Below are 18,047 nucleotides of genomic sequence, written 5' to 3' on the forward strand. Positions count from 1 at the left end.
TTTCTGTGTGACTACATTTAATTTTCCTGACATAGCACTCCATTAAGAACTTCTTGGAGATCTGGTCTGGTGCTGGTAAATTCTTCAGGTTTTGTTTTTATGAGAATGTTCTTGTCTTTTCTTCACATATGAAGGATAATATTGCTGGGTACAGTATTCTTGGTTGAAATTGCTTTTCCCTTAACACCTTGAATATATTTTCCCATTCTTTCCTTGCTCACATTGTTTCCGATGAGAGGTCTGCTGTTAGTCTAATGGGATATCCTTTATAGGTAACTTGCTGTTTCTCTCTTGCCAATCTTAGTACCTTGTCTCTGTCTGTGGTTTTGGTCAGTCTGGCTATAATGTGTCTTGGAGAAGATCTTCTAGGGTTGATTCTATTTGGGGTCCATTGTATTTCTTGGGACTGAATCTTTGAGTGCCTATCTAGGTTTGGAAAGTTTTCTTGCAGGATTTCATGGAATAGATTATTAATGCCCTTATGAGTCTCTTCGGCTTCTGGGATGCCAATTATCTGGATGTTTGGACATTTGATGGTATCTAGTACTTCTCGTATATTAGTCTCAAATTTGAGGGCAATTTTTGTAGTCTTCATGGTGTATTTTTCTAGGCCAGCAATTTTTCTTCTACGTTGGAGATTCTATTTTCTGTATGATCTAGTCTGCTTTTAATACTTTCAAGAGAGATTTTGACTTCCTGTACTATAGTCTTCATCTCTAACAGTTCCATTTGATTCTTTTATAAAGTGTGTAATTCCTCTTTTAGATCTTAGAAGAATTTCCTCACCTCCTGGAACTCATCAGCTCCTTTCTCCTTTCTCTTTTGCAGTTCATTGTCTCTCTTCTCTTCCATCTTTATTAGCTTCGCCATTATGAATGTTCTAAATTCTTTATCAGACATTTCCATGATTTCCATTGAACTGTCTGTGGATGAAGAGGAGTTATTCTTTTCCCTTGGAAGAGAGATATTTCCTTGCTTTCCCGTATTTTCTGTGGTCCTGCAGTGATTTCTAGTCATCTGATGGAAAGTGTGTTTCTTCCCAAACTTGAAGTTCAATCTGAACATCCAGGAGCGTGCAGAAAAGGAAACACAGAGAGAGAAACAACAGCAAGAAAAACTACCAAGAAGAAAAAGAGAAGAAAAAACTAAAAAAAAAAAAAAAAAACCTAAAAAAAGTTACTATTTCTTAAAAAAAAAAAAAAAAAGCAAAGGAAATGAGAAGACAGAAACAGAGACAGAGGTAGAGAGAGACAAAGACAGAGACAGGAGGATTAAAAGTCTTTCTACCACATGGGTTTGTGTGCTGGAGGCTGAATTATCAGTGGAAAATCTTCATTTCTCCTATTCTCCTGAAATCACTAGTTCTCAGTAGCCATGAAGGTGTCTTCTCTGCAACCCATTTTTTTAAAAAGAATTATTTTATTTAACTTTCTTTATCTGTCTATCTATCGATTTATTTATTTATTTTAATTTGACCAGAAAGGTACAGAGAGAGAGAGAGAAAGCAAACCAGTAGGTCCAGGACCTGAAATGTGGCTGGCCACATGAGAGTTTAGCACCCTTGCAACACCACACCACCTGCCAGCCCCTTTGCTACCCATTTTAAACCAAGTGTATGAATTAGTAATGCAAATAAAATAAGCTAGACTAATAAAAACTAGTGGAGCCCTGGTAGAAGGAAGTTTTTCTAAAACTGACCACATTCTGTTCAGTAAGAATGGTGCAACTGTCAAATTGCACCAACAGGAAAAGACAAAGGAACACATCATAATATGTGAGTCAGTCTCTTATCTAAGCCTTTGTTTCCTCATTTGTAAAATGGGTTCAAGGGTGAATATTTTGCAAGGTAGTTGTGTAGATTTGAAATAAAGTGTACGTGGAGCTTAAGGTGCTGGATCCCCCATGACTGGCTGTACAGTTCAAGTCCCAGACCCGGCAGCTTGAAAATCATGCCAGGCACCTGTGAGTGCATACCCAAAATCCCTAGAGGAGAATGGAGAAGGAGTGCAGTGTATTGCAGTGTAATCAATCCCCCCCCCCATCAAGGGGGATGATTTCTCCCTCCCCCGTCTCTCTCTAGTGAGCACACATGCCCTATAGCAAAAGCTATTTTTAAAAAAAGAAAGAAAAAAGGAAAGGGTACAAATGATGGTAGTATCAAGCACACAGAATTAACTCATTATATACTAGTACACTCATATGCACACGCACACCCCTCTGGCTCAGAAACTAGCTCAGACTTCTAGTTTCCCAAGCAATTTCCATTAAGCTGAGCTTGAAGCAGGAAAAATTGGGGCACAACCAGAACATCTTCTGCTGTGCTTGGTGCTTGGATGCGATTGTAAACAAGCCCAAACTCTGATGCTTTAAAAAATATTATGTATGGGAGCTGGCAGGTGGCATGGTGGTTAAGGGTATTGGACTCCCACATGGCCGACTACAGTGTGAGTCCTGGTCCTGGCAGCTTGCTTTCTCACTTTCTCTCTCTCTCGTTCTCTCTTTCACTCACTCACTCTGTCCCTCTCTGAACAAATTTAAATAAATAAATAAAGTTGAATAAAATAATTCTTTAAAATAGCATTATGCCATTTATACATGAATGTATTTATGTTCATACAGTACAGTAAAACTGGTGCTTCTTTTCATCATTACTACTCTTCCCAGAGATAATTGGTGATATCAGGATGGTGGGGGGAATCTCTTAGGATTTGTGGCTTTGTTTGGTGCACATTGCTTCCCCTTAAATAGCATCAAACAGTATGTAGTGCACTATAACTGGCGAAAACATCAATATTTCCTGGAGATTTTTGCAAGTCAGAAAAATTCTTCCTTGTTTTTGCCATTGGGCACATGTGCTCACCAAAGAGAAACAAAGAGAAACAGAGAGGGAAAGTGAAAAGTCACCCCCTAGGGGGATGGCCACACCACAGTCCCTTCTTATTCATTCTCCTCTCAGGATTTTGGGCACACATGTGTATGTACCTGGTGTGATTTTTCAAGCTACTGGGTCCAGGACTTGAACCATGGTTGGTCATGTGGGAGTCCAGTGCCTTAACCACCATGCCACTTGCTGGCCCCTCTTCCTTGTCTTTTAAACTGCCGCAGGTGGCCCATTGTCTGAAAAAAATGTATTTTACCATTCCTCTGTTGATAAACATTTATAAATTGTTTTCCATTTTTCCAGTTTAAAATACCTTAAAGAATATTGTTATCTACATGCATCTTTTTCATATATTCATATCTTTCTTTTTTTCTTTATTGTTTTCTCTGAGACTATTAATCCTTGGTTATATATGTTACAAACTTTTTTTGCCAGTATGTTGCTTATATATCACTTTGTATATATGGTCGTATTCAACATGTATATATGTGTGTATATATATATATTTTTTTTTTTCCTTTATGAGTGAGAGAATGCAGAAGAGAGAGAGTCAGAGATAGGCATTTCTGATAGTGTCTCACTGTGTTGCTGTCCTCCTACTCCAGCCTCCTGATTAGCTAGTATTACAGTTATTTACAACTGTGCCCTTAATGTTCAATTTGGCCAGGAATCAACCTTGTGCTTCCCATGTGGCTTCCAGCCTCCCAAGTGGTGACACTACCCGTGCAGTACTATGGCTGATGTAAATAGATTTTTAAATTTTCAATGTAGACAGTTATATCAATTTTATGATTGTTTTTACTTATCTGTTTTTTCAATTTTTAAAAATTATTATTTAATTTTATTCATTCATTTATTTTAATTTGACCAGAGAGAGACACAGAGAAAGAGAGAGAGAGAGAGAGAGAGAGAGAAAGGGAAAAAGGAAGCTGCCAGGTCCAGGACTCAATCCGTGGCCAGCCATGTGGGAGTGTCCAGCACCTTAACCACCACGCCACCTGCTGGTCCCCTTTCTTTTTAAATTTTTTTTTCAGTCTGAAAACAGTCACTGTTTATTTACTGATAAGATTACAAAAATAATCATGGTGGATACCTTAGTTCATCCTTCTAATAAGTCTGTTGATCTGGTCTTCCCTGTTGCCAGCATCTCCACCCTCTACAAAATGGGTTGTCTTTTCTTCCTTCCACCTAATGGAGAAGATAATTTGAAGGGCCACAGGAAGTTATTTGCTTCTTTGAAGCGTTTTCCAACAGTATAGATTTCATGAATCAGATCCTCCATGCAGATGATGCCGAATTTACCAAGAGATGGAGCAATCAAAGAGTTACCTGTCAAAGCAATTCACTTCTTGTTGATTTTGCCATAACCACGTTTGTAGATCAGTTCATTTACTGACTTCAGGTTTGGGTACCCCCATGCAATATATGGTTCCACAATTCTCAGCATGTTATTTGAGGCCTTGTTGAGTTTAACAAAGGTGCCATTGAAGATCTGGCAAAGAGGAAGAAGCTGCAACACCTTTCAAACGTTTGGGCTCACTCACATCCTCTGATCCTTATGACAAATGCCAATTTGAGTTCTGCAGGTACATAGAAGTTACCAGCTTTTCTTGCCATTCTGGCCATGTGAATCTCAGTTCTGTACATCTGTCTATATTCCCTATGATAGTGCTTAGCTTTTTCATAGATAAGCTTCCTCCTTGCTTTTCGAAGCATCTTTTGAGAAAACTTTTTCAGGCGCTTGATCTTCAGCTCTGCAAAATTCCTTCGCTTTTTCTTAAGGGTTTCTGGCACAGCAGGAACCTTTACTGGGTCCAGGACACGAACCGCGATCGACTACGTGGGAGTCCAGCGACATAGCCATTATGCTAACTGCTGGGTCCCTCTTTTTCTACTCTTGAACGCCCTCCATGGTTCCAGCAGAAAAAGAGCTTTAATTTTTAAAAATTGTTATTTATTTTATTTTATTTGTTCATTCATTTATTCTTGTGTGTTATTTTTTAATTCAAGAGGTATATACTCAATGTCATGTCATTGTAAATGTATCAACCTTTTAAAAAATATCTTATAACTCTGGTGTCCTTTTTTTTCTAAGTTTTTGCCATAGAGTGCATGTATGAGAGAAAGAGAGAGACAGAGAGACAGAGACAGAGAGAGAGAAGGAAAGTGAGACTCAGTCCCCAGGGGAGATGACTATACTGCAATCCCTTCTCCTCCATTCTCCTCCTGGGATTTTGGGCATGCACACAGGAAAGTAAATTTTATTTTTATAACAGTTTTAGATTTACAATAATATAAGAATATAGTACAGAAAGTTCACCTGAACCCATATTCAGTTTCCCCTATTATGAACGTAATGCATTAGTGTGATATATTTGTTGTGATTAATAAACCAATACTGATACATTTTTATCATCTAAAGTCTGGTCTTTAATCAAATTTACTAAATTTTTTGTATTGTTACGTTTTTTACATAAACTTTTTCTGTATTGGAATCCCACCCAGAATACTATATAACATTTACTCATAATGTCTCATTGGGTTCCTCTTAGCAATGACAGTTTTTCAGTCTTTCCTTACTTTGATGACCTTGATTTTTTTTAAAAGAATTATTTATTTATTTTATTTATTCATTCATTTATTTTAATTTGACCAGAGAGATAAAGAGAGAGAGAGTGAGAAAGTGAGAAAGCAAACCACCAGGTCCAGGACTTGAACCCGGATTGGCCATGTGGGAGTGTCCAGCGCCTTAACCACCATGCCACCAGCTGGTCCCTGACCTTGATATTTTTTTAAAAAGAATTAATTAATTTAACTTTATGTATATATGTATTTATTTATTGTAATTGACTGGGGCAGGGAGAGAGAGAGAGTGAGTGAGCGAGAGAGAGAAAGTGAGAAAGCAAACCACCAGGTCCAGGACTCAAACCACAGTCAGCCATGGGGGAGTCCAGCACTCCTAACTACCATGCTACCTGCCAGCCCCACCTTGATCATTTTGAGAATTGGTCATATATTTTGTAAAAATCTGTCTTTTTTGACTTGTCAGATGTTTTTCTCATTATTAGACTGAGATTATGGATGTTTGGAAAGAATACTTCAAGAGAAACTGCTTTTTAATCTTTTTAACCATTTTGTTTGTTTATTTCTATATATATATATATTTAAATTATTTTTAGTTTTTTTATTTATTCATTTATTTTAATTTGACCAGAGACAGATACAGATAGAGAAAGTGAGAAAGTGAGAAAGCAAACCACCAGGTCTAGGACTTGAACTGTGGTCATCCATGTGGGAGTGTCTGGAGCCTTAACCACTACACCCCCACACCCCCTGCCTGGTCCCTCTATATGTATTTCTTTTAAAATTAAAATTAAATTTATTTTATACATTATTACTTGTAAAAATTTGCTTAGGGCACTTCCTCACTGGAGAAGGACACGCAGATAGGATGAAGGAAAATGAGAAAACACTCTCTGGGCAGGTGGACATGCCACAGTCCTTTCTCCTCTTTTCCTTTCAGGATTCTGGGCATGTAGGCAAATGTGCTTGGCCTGTTTTTCAAGCCACTGAATCTGGGTCTTGCATGACACAGTCAACCTTGTGAGTTCCAGCTACCTTAACTAGCATGCCACAGGCTGCCCAAGAGTACCTGCTGTTGATAGTACTTACTACTTTTGATGTTGATGCTGATCACCTTGTTGAGGTAGTGCTTATCAGGTTTTTCATAAGTTACTTTTTTTTTTTTAATTGCTAGAGGGCACATGTGCTTGCTAGAGAAAGAGGGAGGAAGCACCCCACAGTGGGACACAGTAATGACACAATCCTTTCTCTTCCATGTCTGCATCTGGTTGGGTACACATACCTGGTGTGTTTTTCAAGTTTGCTGGGCTGGAATTAGAACCACAGGGGGCCATGTGGGATCCAGCTTCCTTAACTACTGTGCCACAGGGACAACCCCTCCATAAATTATTCTTTTATTTCCCTTTTCTGTATGACACTCTTTAGAAAGAAGTCACTCTGTGGCCCACACTGAAAGAATGGAGAGTTACAATTCACCTTTTAGGTGGAGTGTCTACAAAATTATTTGGAATTCTGTGTGGAACACTGTCTCTTCTACTCTAATTATTTATTCAATTGTTTATTAGTACCAGTGTGGAATTTTAGGTGTTTATGTTGAACCTTGGGTTATAATCCAATAGAACTTTATTTTGTTACTCAATTGCTTTCAGATTTGGCAATCAGGAGCTCTTTCAACTGATACTTTTAGTACATCCCTTTGAAGTAGTCCCATCTTAGTGGGTTTGTTGTCTTTCTTTTTTTAAGAATTATTTTATTTAACTTTATTTATTTATTTTTTAATTTGATCAGAGGGAGAGAGAGAGGGAAAGTGAGAAAGCAAATTGCCAGGGCCAGGACTCGAATTGCAGTCAGCCGTTTGGGAGTCCAGCACCCTTATCCACCACGCCACCTGCTGTCTCCAGGTTTGTTGTCATTTTTAGCACTTCTTTCCTTTCTGGCACTACAAAATAGTCCAGGCTCATCTTGTATATTTCCTGCCCCAGTGCTAGAGCCAATAGTTTTTCCAAGAAGCTCTGTTTCTTTTTACTGGAAAACTGGATGCCAGATGTGCCTGTTACTGCTGGGATATTGTTGTAGTCGGCCTAGTCATCTGTCAGTGCAAGGAAATATGTGTGTATATACTAATCCATGTTCTTGTACTTACATATATCTCTAAATCAATGCCACCATCCATACTACATTAAACTGGACATGTTTTCATCTTAAAGCCTCCAATGTAAACCATTACCATATGGATTGTGTTAGCCTCTTCCCTTTGTTTAAATGGACACTCCCACTCCGAGAGGGACAAATCAGCCTCCCACTGTTCATGATTTGTCATACTTTACTTTCAACTATATTTTTAATGCTCAGTCTTTTTTGTTTCATTGGACTGTTTCATAGTGATATCTCTATAGCAGAAAGTGGTCTTTGTCATTTCTTCCCCCATATAAAGCATAGTCTATTTAAAAACCTAACTTGAATACTCTCTTATGTTATTATGTTAATAATAGAAAAAATAGTGTAGGAACTCTCTGTACTACCAACTCAATTTTTCCCTATACCTAAAATTCATCTTTTTTTTTTTTTAAAATGCTGTTTGTTTTGGGGGATGAGCAGATGGCATAGTGGTTATGTTGGAGTCCAGGCTGGACTCCAACATAGCTGACTGTGGTTCAAATCCTAGACCTGGTGGCTTGAATATCAGTCCAAGCCCATGAGTTTGCATGCCCAAGATCCCAGGAGAAGAATGGAGAAGGGATTGTGGCATGGCCATCACTCCTGGGGAGGGGGTGATTTCCCACTTTCCCTCTCTGTCTCTCTCCCTCTCCAGTGAGTGCACTCACCTTAAGGCAAAAACCTCTAAAAAAAATGTTTTTAATACATTCAGTCGCTGTATATCATTATAACATGCAAGATGAATTTTCCCAGCATGAATACACTGTATATTAGTCCAGTTAAAGATATTATTGTACATGTTATCAACAGATAATTTTCCATTTTTGTGTCCGTTAAATGTTTTGCTTCATTCCTTTTCCCCTGGATGCTCTTCTTCTCACACTACTCATTTCCCACCCTCCTCTCATACTATCTCTAGTATCCACAATTGTCTCCATTCTTTTATATCTTCCAATCTTTCAGTTTCTGAATAAAATAAAGACATTCCGTATATACTGAGTGGAGACATATAATGCCTCTCTTTCTAGCTTGCTTCACTTAGCAGTAAATCTTCCATATTCATTCACTTTATATTAAATGCCAGGGTCTCATTGTTTTTTTTATGGTTAAGTAGTATTTCATAGTGTATATGTGCCACACTTTTTCAATCCATTCATCTGTTTGTGGACATTTGGGTTGGTTCCATGTCTAGCAATTTTGAATAATGCCACAATAAACATGGATGTGCAAGCATTTTTCTGACTGAGTGTATTTCTATCGTCTGGATGCATACTGAGGAGTGGAATTGCTAGATAATATGGTAGTTCTATTTGTAGGTCTTCATATTGTTCTCCACAGTGGCTGTACTAGTTTACATTCCCATCAACACTGTAAGTGAGTTCTCTTTTCACCACAGCCTTGCCAGCACTAATCATTTTTAATATTATTTTTTTGGAGAGGTTTTTTTTTTCTTTTTTGCTATTGGGTGCGTGCGCTCGCCAAACAGACAGAGAGAGACAGAGAGACAGAAAGTGAGAAATCACCCCCCAGGGGGATGGCCATGCCGCAATCCCTTCTCCTCCATTCTCTTCTTGGGATCTTGGCACGCACACACACACGCCTGGCATGAGTTTTAAGCCAGTGGGTCCGGGACTCAAACCGCGGTCGACTATGTGGGAGTCCAGCGACATAGCCATTATGCTAACTGCTGGTCCCCATTTTTAATATTTTTAATCTTAGCCATTCTGACTGGGGTTAGGTTTTGTTTTTGTTTTTGTTTTTGTTTTTTTAAATTTTATCGAACTTGATTTTATTTATTTATTTGTTTGTTTGTTTGTTTATTTATTTTAATTTGACTGAAGAGGGACACAGTGAGAGGGAGAGCGAGGGAAAGTGAGAAAGCAAGCCTCCAGGTACAGGACTCAAACTGGTTGGCCATGTGGGAGTTCAGCACCCTTAACCACCATGCCACCTGTCAGCCCCTAGTCTATGTATGTCTTTGTCCATGAGATACATTTCTTGTAGGCAGTAAATAATGGGATTTCTGTTGTTGTTGTTTTTAATACATTCGGCTAGTCTCTGTCTTTTGATTAGAGAATTTAATTCATTAACATTCAACATTATTATCAATATTCATGGACTTGTCTCTGTGATTATGTTATCCATTTTCTTGGTTGTTTTTTATTCTTTTATTTCTGCTTGTCTCTTTTTAGTTTTCCTGATATAGTACTCCCTTCGCTACTTCTTGAAGAGCTGGTTTAGTACTGTTAAATTCTTTGTTATGATACGTTTAGACAGTTTAAACAGTCATGGAACACAATCCTGGTTCAATGTAACTAAGGAAAATTAGAATTATTTTTCCATTTTTGGGACCAGCAATTAGTGTAATGGCTATGTCGCTGAACTCCCATGTAGCTGACAGTGGTTCGAGTCCTGGACCCGGTGGCTTAAACTCACGCCAGGCACGTGTGCATATGTGCCCAAGATCCTGAGAGGAGAATGGAGGAGAAGGGATTGCGGCGTGGTCATCCCACCTGGGGGGCGATATCTCGCTTTCTATTTCTCTGTCTCTCTCTGTCTTTCTGGCGAGCGTACACACCCTATAGCAAAAACCTCTCCAAAAAAAAGAGAAAGAATTATTTTTCTATTTTTAAATTTTCTAAGTTGGGAACCAGCAGATGGCGTAATGGTTACGTCACTGGACTGCAATGTAGTAGACTGCAGTTCGAGTGCTGGACCTCTGGAGGCTTAACATTCATGCTGGGCACATGTACGTACATGCCCAAAATCCCAAGAGGAGAAGGGATTGCAGTGTGGCCAAACCCCCGCCCCCCCCCCCAAGGGTGATTTCTTCCTTTCCATCTTCTCTTTCTCTATCTCTCCAGTAAGCCCACTCACCCTATAGCAAAAAAACGTTTCTTAAAAAAATTGTTTTTACAAGTTGTTGTTTCAACCCTTTAAGTCATTACTATATCAATTTTTAAATCAAGAAATAGAGGATCTGAAAAATTATAGTTTTTTTGAGTTCAGGAGACTCCCTCAGGCCTCTAATAATGATACTGAGATCTAATTCACACCTCAACTAGTGATAGTAGTACAATGCTATCTCTATACCCATATTATTTTAAAATGTACTTATTTATTTAATTTATTATTATTTTTTAAGTTTTTTTTTTTGAGAGGTTTTTGCTATAGGGTGCGGTGCACTTGCCAGAGAGACAGAGAGAGACAGAGACAGAGATAGAGAGAGAGAATTCACCCCTAGGGGTGATGACCACACTGCAATCCCTTCTCCACTCTCCTCTCAGGATTCTGGCCATGCAAACACATGCACACAGCATAATTTTCAGACCACGGAGTCCACAACTTGAACCTGGTGAGTTGGCCATGTGGGATCCAGGCTTTAGCCACGTCCCTTTTTTAAGTTTTTAAAGATAATTATTTATTTAATGTTTAATTTGTTATCTTTATTTTTAGTTTATAAAAACAATTATGTATGTATGTATGTATGTATGTTTTTGGAGAAGTTTTTGCTATAGGGTGTGTGCGCTTGCCAGAAAGAGAGAGACAGAGACAGAAGGCAAGAAATCACCCCCGCAGGGAGGATGGCCACACCACAATCCCTTCTCCTCCATTTTCCTCTCAGGATCTTGGGCATGCACACTCATGCACCTGGCGTGAGTTTAAGCCACTGGGTCTGGGTCTTGAACCGCAATCGACTACATGGGAGTCCAGTGACATATTATTTATTTAATGTTTAATTTGTTATTGTTATTTTTAAATTAGACCATAGAGAGAAAGAGAAAGGGAAAGTGAAAGCAAGCTGCTAGGTCCGGGACTCCAACTGAGGTGGGCTGTCCAGCACCTTAACTACCACATCGCCTGCCAGCCCCTATTATTATCATTTTAGGCTTGCTATAGGATATGTATGTTCATCAGATAGAGACAGAGGGGTGGGGAGTGAGAAAGTAAGTCACCAGGTCTGGGACACAAATTGCAGTCAGTCATGTGGAAGTCCAGCACCTTATGCCCGTGCCACCTGCTGACCTCCACTATACTTATTTCAGAAATGAGGAAGTTGAGGCTTAGAGAGTTACTGTAACTAGTCTAAATACAGACATTTAGCAGATTGTGGAGCCAGTGTTCCATTCTAGTGTTGGTTAGAAGAACACAGACTATGCTTATTGGACTGATATTGCTCTAAGCTGGGTCGTCTAGAACCTTTGACCTTTATCAAGAAGGCATTTGAGATCAAAGCTACCCTGCTTCTCATCCTTATTTTTATCAGACACTAGGATATAAGTAAGTACTCCTAGCCCTTTTCCTCTACCTCCCCTTCACTCCTGTAATGCTCCAAATTCTTTGTCCTCGTCTACCCCACAACCTGCTGTGGTGCTCCTGGGTTATTTCTATTCCATAACCAGCCAATGACTCATATTCTTAACCTCTTCTCAGATAGTTCCTTCTCCTACTTGGTATAAATACGATCCAGCTCTCCTTTGAGGATACTGATTTTTCTGTAGCCATCTCAAGAGAAAGCTTTTTATTCTTTCTCATAACCAGGCTAGCTTAAAGTCAAGAGGTGAATTCAAGATCCACTTTGCTTCCCATTGTCTCTTTCCCAAATGTTACAGATTGATTTGTGTCCCCCAAAATGCATACACTGAGGTCTTAGTCTCCAATACCCCTAATGTGACCTTATTTTGGAATGGGTATTTGCAGACACAATGAGTTAAAATGAGGTCATCCTGGATTAGGCTGAACCCCTAAGCAAATATGACTGGTGCCTTGTAAACAGGGACTATTCGGGCATGGACACACACACAGGAAGAACGCATAGATAGTGCTGTCCTATAGAAGGTAAAGCCTTAGTCTGTTTGGGCTGCTAGCACAAAAAAATACTATAGATGAGATGACTTAAAAAGAATTTTATTTTTCACAGTTCTGAGAAGTTCAATCAAGACACTGCAGATTAGTGTCTACTTTACAGATGGTTCCCTTCTTGCCAAGTTCCCATAGGGCAGAAGAGGTGGCAGAGCTCCCTAGGGTCCTTTTACAAGGACTCTAATCCCATTCAGGAAGGCTCCACCCTCATGATCTTATTATCGTTCCAAAACTCCACCTTCCTATATTGATGCGTCTGGGGTCAGGATGTCAACAAATGAATGCGAAGGCACTACAGAATTCATTCCATAACAGAGGCAGAGATCTGCAAGTCAAGTAATGCCAAAGATTGCCACAAATCACTGGAATCTAGGAGAGAAGCCTGGAACAGATTCTCCCTCATCCTTCTCATAAGAAACAAATTTACCAACATCTTGATCTCAGATGTCCAGTCTCAAGAACGTAGAGGTAATAGTTTTCTATTTAATAGATTTGTATTTAAGTCAACCGGTTTATGATACTTTATTATAGAATACCTAGCAAATTCAGTACACCAGCCTTCCCATAAAAACCGTGTCATTGAAGGCTGAGATCATTTAACATCACTCTCTTCAGATCTCAGGTTAATGGTGCTCCAGGGAACTTCTGTTATTACTATCTTTGACATAAACTCTCACAGAACATTTTCTTTCTTTTCAGAGCACTTATTTACATCAGGTACAATTACACAAATGTTACTGTTGTTTGATAAATATTTGGTCTAACCTCTAGACTCTATACTCTGTGATAGCAGCAAGTTTCTGTTTTGTTCACAAACATATTCCCTCAGTACATGCTCAGCAAATATTTGTTGAATGAAGTAAAGCATTCCATTGGTTTAAAAGTTAATTCCTTTTTGAAATACAAACAATATTTAGCAAATATAATCCACCAAGTCTTATCAGTCATCCAATATTTAATATGTATGTGGATGTCAGGCCTAAGAGGGTACCGAGCTTTGTGTTATCAGAGAACGGCTTTCTTTTCTTTTCTTTCTTTTTTTTTTTCTTTAAGTATTTGCCATTGGAAGTGTGAGCTCACCAGAGAGAAACTGTGAGAGGGAAAGTGAGAACTCGTTCCCCAGGGGAGTGGCCATACTGCAATCCCATTTCCTCCATTCTCCTCGGGGGATTTTGGACAAGCATGCACACAAGCCTGGTGTGCTTTTCAAGTCAGAGGGTCTGGGACTCAAATTGTAACAACCACGCCACCTGCTGGCCCTGATAATTGCTTTCTAAATGACACTTGGTTTCTTTTAACATTTTAACATTTGACAAATTTCAATTTCTTAATTTTGTACACTTTAACCACTATTTTTTTTTTGAGAGATTTTCACTGTAGGGCGCGTGCGCTCGCCAGACAGACAGAGAGAGACATAGAGACAGAAAGCGAGAAATCACCCCCCAGGGGGGATGGTCACGCCACAATCCCTTCTCCTCCATTCTCCTCTCGGGATCTTGGGCACGCACGCACACGCGCCCGGCGTGAGTTTTAAGCCACCGGGTCCGGGACGCGAACCGCGGTTGACTACGTGGGAGTCCAGCGACATAGCCATTACGCTAACTGCTGGTTCCCACCACTATTTTTTTTGACGTTCACAGTCCTGGAATCTCCAGAACCTTCTTCATGTCTTTTTTAAGCAGCAGTTACCTCTGATACTTTTGTGAATTTTTGAGAACAACTCCCACATTTTAATTTGTTGTAGTCATTACTTTCATCTTGACCATACTCCTACATGTTTATTCTCTCATCATGGTTTTAAGTCATTAAGGGGCAAGTTGGTCCCACAGTCTAGTGGTGAAGGGGTCCAAATCACCCCAAATCCCAACAGGATGACAAAATGGCAGAGGGATGAAAGCAAGATCACCCCCAATGACAGTGCTTTCCTCTCTCTCTCTTCCCCCTGGTAAATGCATGTACTAACTGGCAATTAAAACAAACAAACAAACAAAAACCCAGAAAACATTAAGGACAGATGGCCTGATGTTAATTTTAGCTCTAGGTAGAGGAAACTATTTATTTATTTATTTTCTAAATGTTATCCACAGGTAGCTAATGCTGTCTTGAAATCAGCCAAGGGGCCCAGCTTCAGTGGTGCAAGTAGTAATGTACTGATCTGCAGTGCTGCAAACCACACGGCTACTCATGTTCAGATCCTGAGTGGACCTGAAACATGCCAGGTGTGCATGCCCAAGATTTTAACTAGCTGGAAGGCTGGAGGATGGAGATCATTGTACGAGGCCCTATCAAGGGCCTCTATCATGTGTACACAGGTGCTTATGCGCTCTCTTGTGTTCTTTATAAAGAAATATAATAAATAAACTTAAAAAAAGATGCTCAGGGCTGGCAGGTGGCATGGTGGTTGAGGGCACTGGACTCCCACATGGCTGACTGCTGTTCGAGTCCTGGACCTGGACTTGGCAGCTTACTTTCTCATTTCTCTCTCTCTCTCTTTCTCTCACTCTGTCTCTCTCTGATCAAATGAAAATAAATAAATAACTTAAATAAAATAATTCTTTCAAAGAAAGGTGTTCATTGTAAAAATATTTGTAAGATAAAAATGTCAAACAATGTAAAAACCCAGTGATGTGTCTTTTTGGTCTCAAGAGACTCCTTACAGAGGATCTGAGGCATGTAGCTCTAACCCTGTCATTATACAGGAGGTGTGTTGATAGGCTGGTAAGATATAAAAGGAGGGAAATGGGGCTGGCCTCACTGCATAATAGTTAAGCACTGGAGGGGCTGGCAGGTGGCATGGTAGTTAAGGGTGCTGGATTCCCACATGGCCGACCACAGTTTGAGTCCTGGACCTGGTGGTTTGTTTTCTCACTTTCTGTCTCTCTCGCTCTCCTCACTCTGTTCCTCTCTGGTCAAATTTACTTACTTACTTAATTAATTAATTGGATTAGATTAAGTAATTCCTGAAAATAAATTAGTTAAGCACTGGATATGGGAACCAGATCACACATAGCCAGTCGTAGTTTGAATCCTGTCCTCAGTGGCCTGAAAAACACCCCTGACATGTGTGCATGTGTGTGTGTGTGTTTTCCCAATTCTGACAGGAAGCAGAAATGGAGGAAAATTGATTGAGGCATGACTATGCCCCATTAGGGGGTGTTTTCCCTGGCCACTGCAAGCACACATTTCTGGTAATAAAAAAGTGGGGGAGGGAAAGTTGTCTATAATGCTATGATTAGGTCTTAGTTTTCCAGTGAGTCCGATCTGGGTATTTCCCTTTCCTAGAGAGGAAGACTAGAGGGAGAAGGACTAACTTACAGATATTTTCCTTCTCCAGGTTCATTAAACTTTGGTAAAAACCCAGTGTTTATATTCTAGTAAAATAGTTTCTAGGTTTTTGTTAAGCGAGCAGAATGCTTTTGGTATATGTCAAATAATTCCTTTTCTCTTCTTTCTGTTGCAAGCATCAGGAAATATTTTTTTAAATTTCCAGAGTCTTTTGGCCAGAACTGCCATCTTCCAGTAATTAACCAAAATGACAAAAACAAAGGGAAAGGGCACCCCGATATATGTTTTCTAGGCCTTTTAGAAAACCATGGATTTCCATTGGTTTCGTTGGAAACATAAATGTGAATCTACAACAAAGCTGATATTGTAGACATCAAGGGAATGGGTACTGTTCAAAAAGGAATGCCCCAGGGACCAGCAGTTGGCGTAATGGCTATGTTGCTGGACTCCCATGTAGCTGACTGCCGTTTGAGTCCTGGACCCGGTGGCTTAAACTCACACCAGGCGCATGTGTGTGCGTGCCCAAGATCCCGAGAGGAGAATGGAGGAGAATGGATTGTGGTGTGGCCATCCCCCCCTGGGGGGTGATTCCTCGCTTTCTGTCTCTTTGTCTCTCTCTATATTTCTGGCGAGCGCACACGTCCTATAGCAAAAATCTCTAAAAAAAAAAAAGGAATGCCCCACAAATCTTACCATGGCAAAACTGGAAGAGTCTACAATGTTACCCAGCATGCTCTTGGCATTGCTGTGGACAAAAAGTTAAGGGCAAGATTCTTGCCAAGAGAATTAATGTGCGTGTAGAGCATATTAAGCATTCTAAGAGCAGTAATAGCTTCCTAAAATGTGTAAAGGAAAATGATCAGAAAAAGAAGGAAGCCAAGGAGAAAGGTAACTGGGCTCAACCGAAGTGCCAGCCTGCTCCACCCAAAAAAGCACACTTTGTGAGAACCAATGGAAAGGAGCCTGAGATTCTAGAACCTATTCCCTATGAATTCATGGAGTGATGGGTGTTAAAAATAATGTATGGTTGGGGTCGGCAGGTGGCATGGTGGTTAAGGGTGCTGGATTCCCACATGGCTGATGGAGTTCAAGTCCTGGACCTGGTGGCTTGCTTTCTCACTTTCTCTCTCTCTCTCTCTCTCACTCTGTCCTCTCTGGTCAAATTAAAATAAGTGAATAAATTTAAATAAAAATAACTTTAAAACATCTATGGTCTATAAATTTTTAAAAATTCAGAGAGAACTTTGAAGCTCCTAAAGGTAGAACTCACTAAAGTGTCTCTCTCCGTGGGGCTGTTAACCTTTAAGAGAGTTCACACCGAGCCTCTAGCAATTCCTCAATTATGATTTTAAGTATTTCTACTTATACTTGCTTGAGCTGGGGCTTCTACTTCTGGATTTCTTTTCCCAGGAAGCTTCAGGGACAGAAATTGGCCCCATGACCTGTTTTCTGGTGGACTGAAAAAAAAATTTTGACTTTCAGTTTCACAAGCTTTCATTTTGTGAGTATGGGAGGGATGACTTCTGAGTTCTTTCTATGTCCTACTGAAAATCTGAGGTCAATAGTTTCTACTCTATACTTTAGGTGTATTTTATATATACAAACACATTCTAGTATATATTATTTTAATTCTCTTCTTTCCATAAATGTGCATATGTGTGTGTGTGTGTGTGTGTGTGTGTGTGTATGCATAAAACTATATGCAACATCTTGCATTTTGGGGAAACATTTTCATACTATTCTTTTACACAGTTGCATAGTATTCCATTTATTAATTTAGTATAATTTGTTAGTAAATGAATATTTTATTTGTTTACAGTCTATTAGAAATGATGTAAAATCGGGGCCTACAGGTGGTGTGGTGGTTAAGGTGCTGGACTTCCACATGGTTGACCACAGTTCAAGTCTTGGACCTGGTGGCTTGCGCGTGCGCTCTCTCTCTCTCTCTCTCTATGTCTCTTCCTCTCTCTCTCACTTTCTCACTTTCCTTCTCTCTCCTTCTCTCATCAAATTAGAAAATAATAATTACAATTAAATAAATAAATATTTAAAAAAACCCAAATGATGTAAAATCACGAAAATTTGTAGATACATCTTTTAGTGTATAGTATTTTGTAAAAAATATTTTTTAAACTTTATTCATTATTATTATTTTAATATTTCCAGAGAGAGAGACAGAGACAGAGAAGGAAAGTGAGAAAACAAGCCTCCAGGTTCGAGACTTGAATCACAGTTGGCCATATGGGAATCCAGCGCCCTTAACCACCACACCACCTGC

The 18,047-nt window shown here is 39.5% G+C and overlaps 1 long non-coding RNA gene across 14 annotated transcripts in view; it reads left to right on the forward strand.

The window, feature by feature from the left end:
* The window catches only part of LOC102501121 (uncharacterized), a 99,141-nt gene that overhangs the window by 9,657 nt on the left and 71,437 nt on the right, over positions 1–18,047 (forward strand). For 2 of the 14 annotated variants that reach the window (XR_001369637.2, XR_001369643.2), the window contains exon 3: positions 12,800–12,952. The exons of the other annotated variants lie outside the window; for them this stretch is intronic. This is a non-coding gene — a long non-coding RNA (uncharacterized LOC102501121). The remainder of the gene's footprint in view (positions 1–12,799; positions 12,953–18,047) is intronic. 14 annotated transcript variants of the gene reach the window in all.

Source organism: Tupaia chinensis, unplaced genomic scaffold (assembly GCF_000334495.1).
Source record: "Tupaia chinensis unplaced genomic scaffold, TupChi_1.0 Scaffold144450_1, whole genome shotgun sequence".
Taxonomy (NCBI): domain Eukaryota; kingdom Metazoa; phylum Chordata; class Mammalia; order Scandentia; family Tupaiidae; genus Tupaia; species Tupaia belangeri.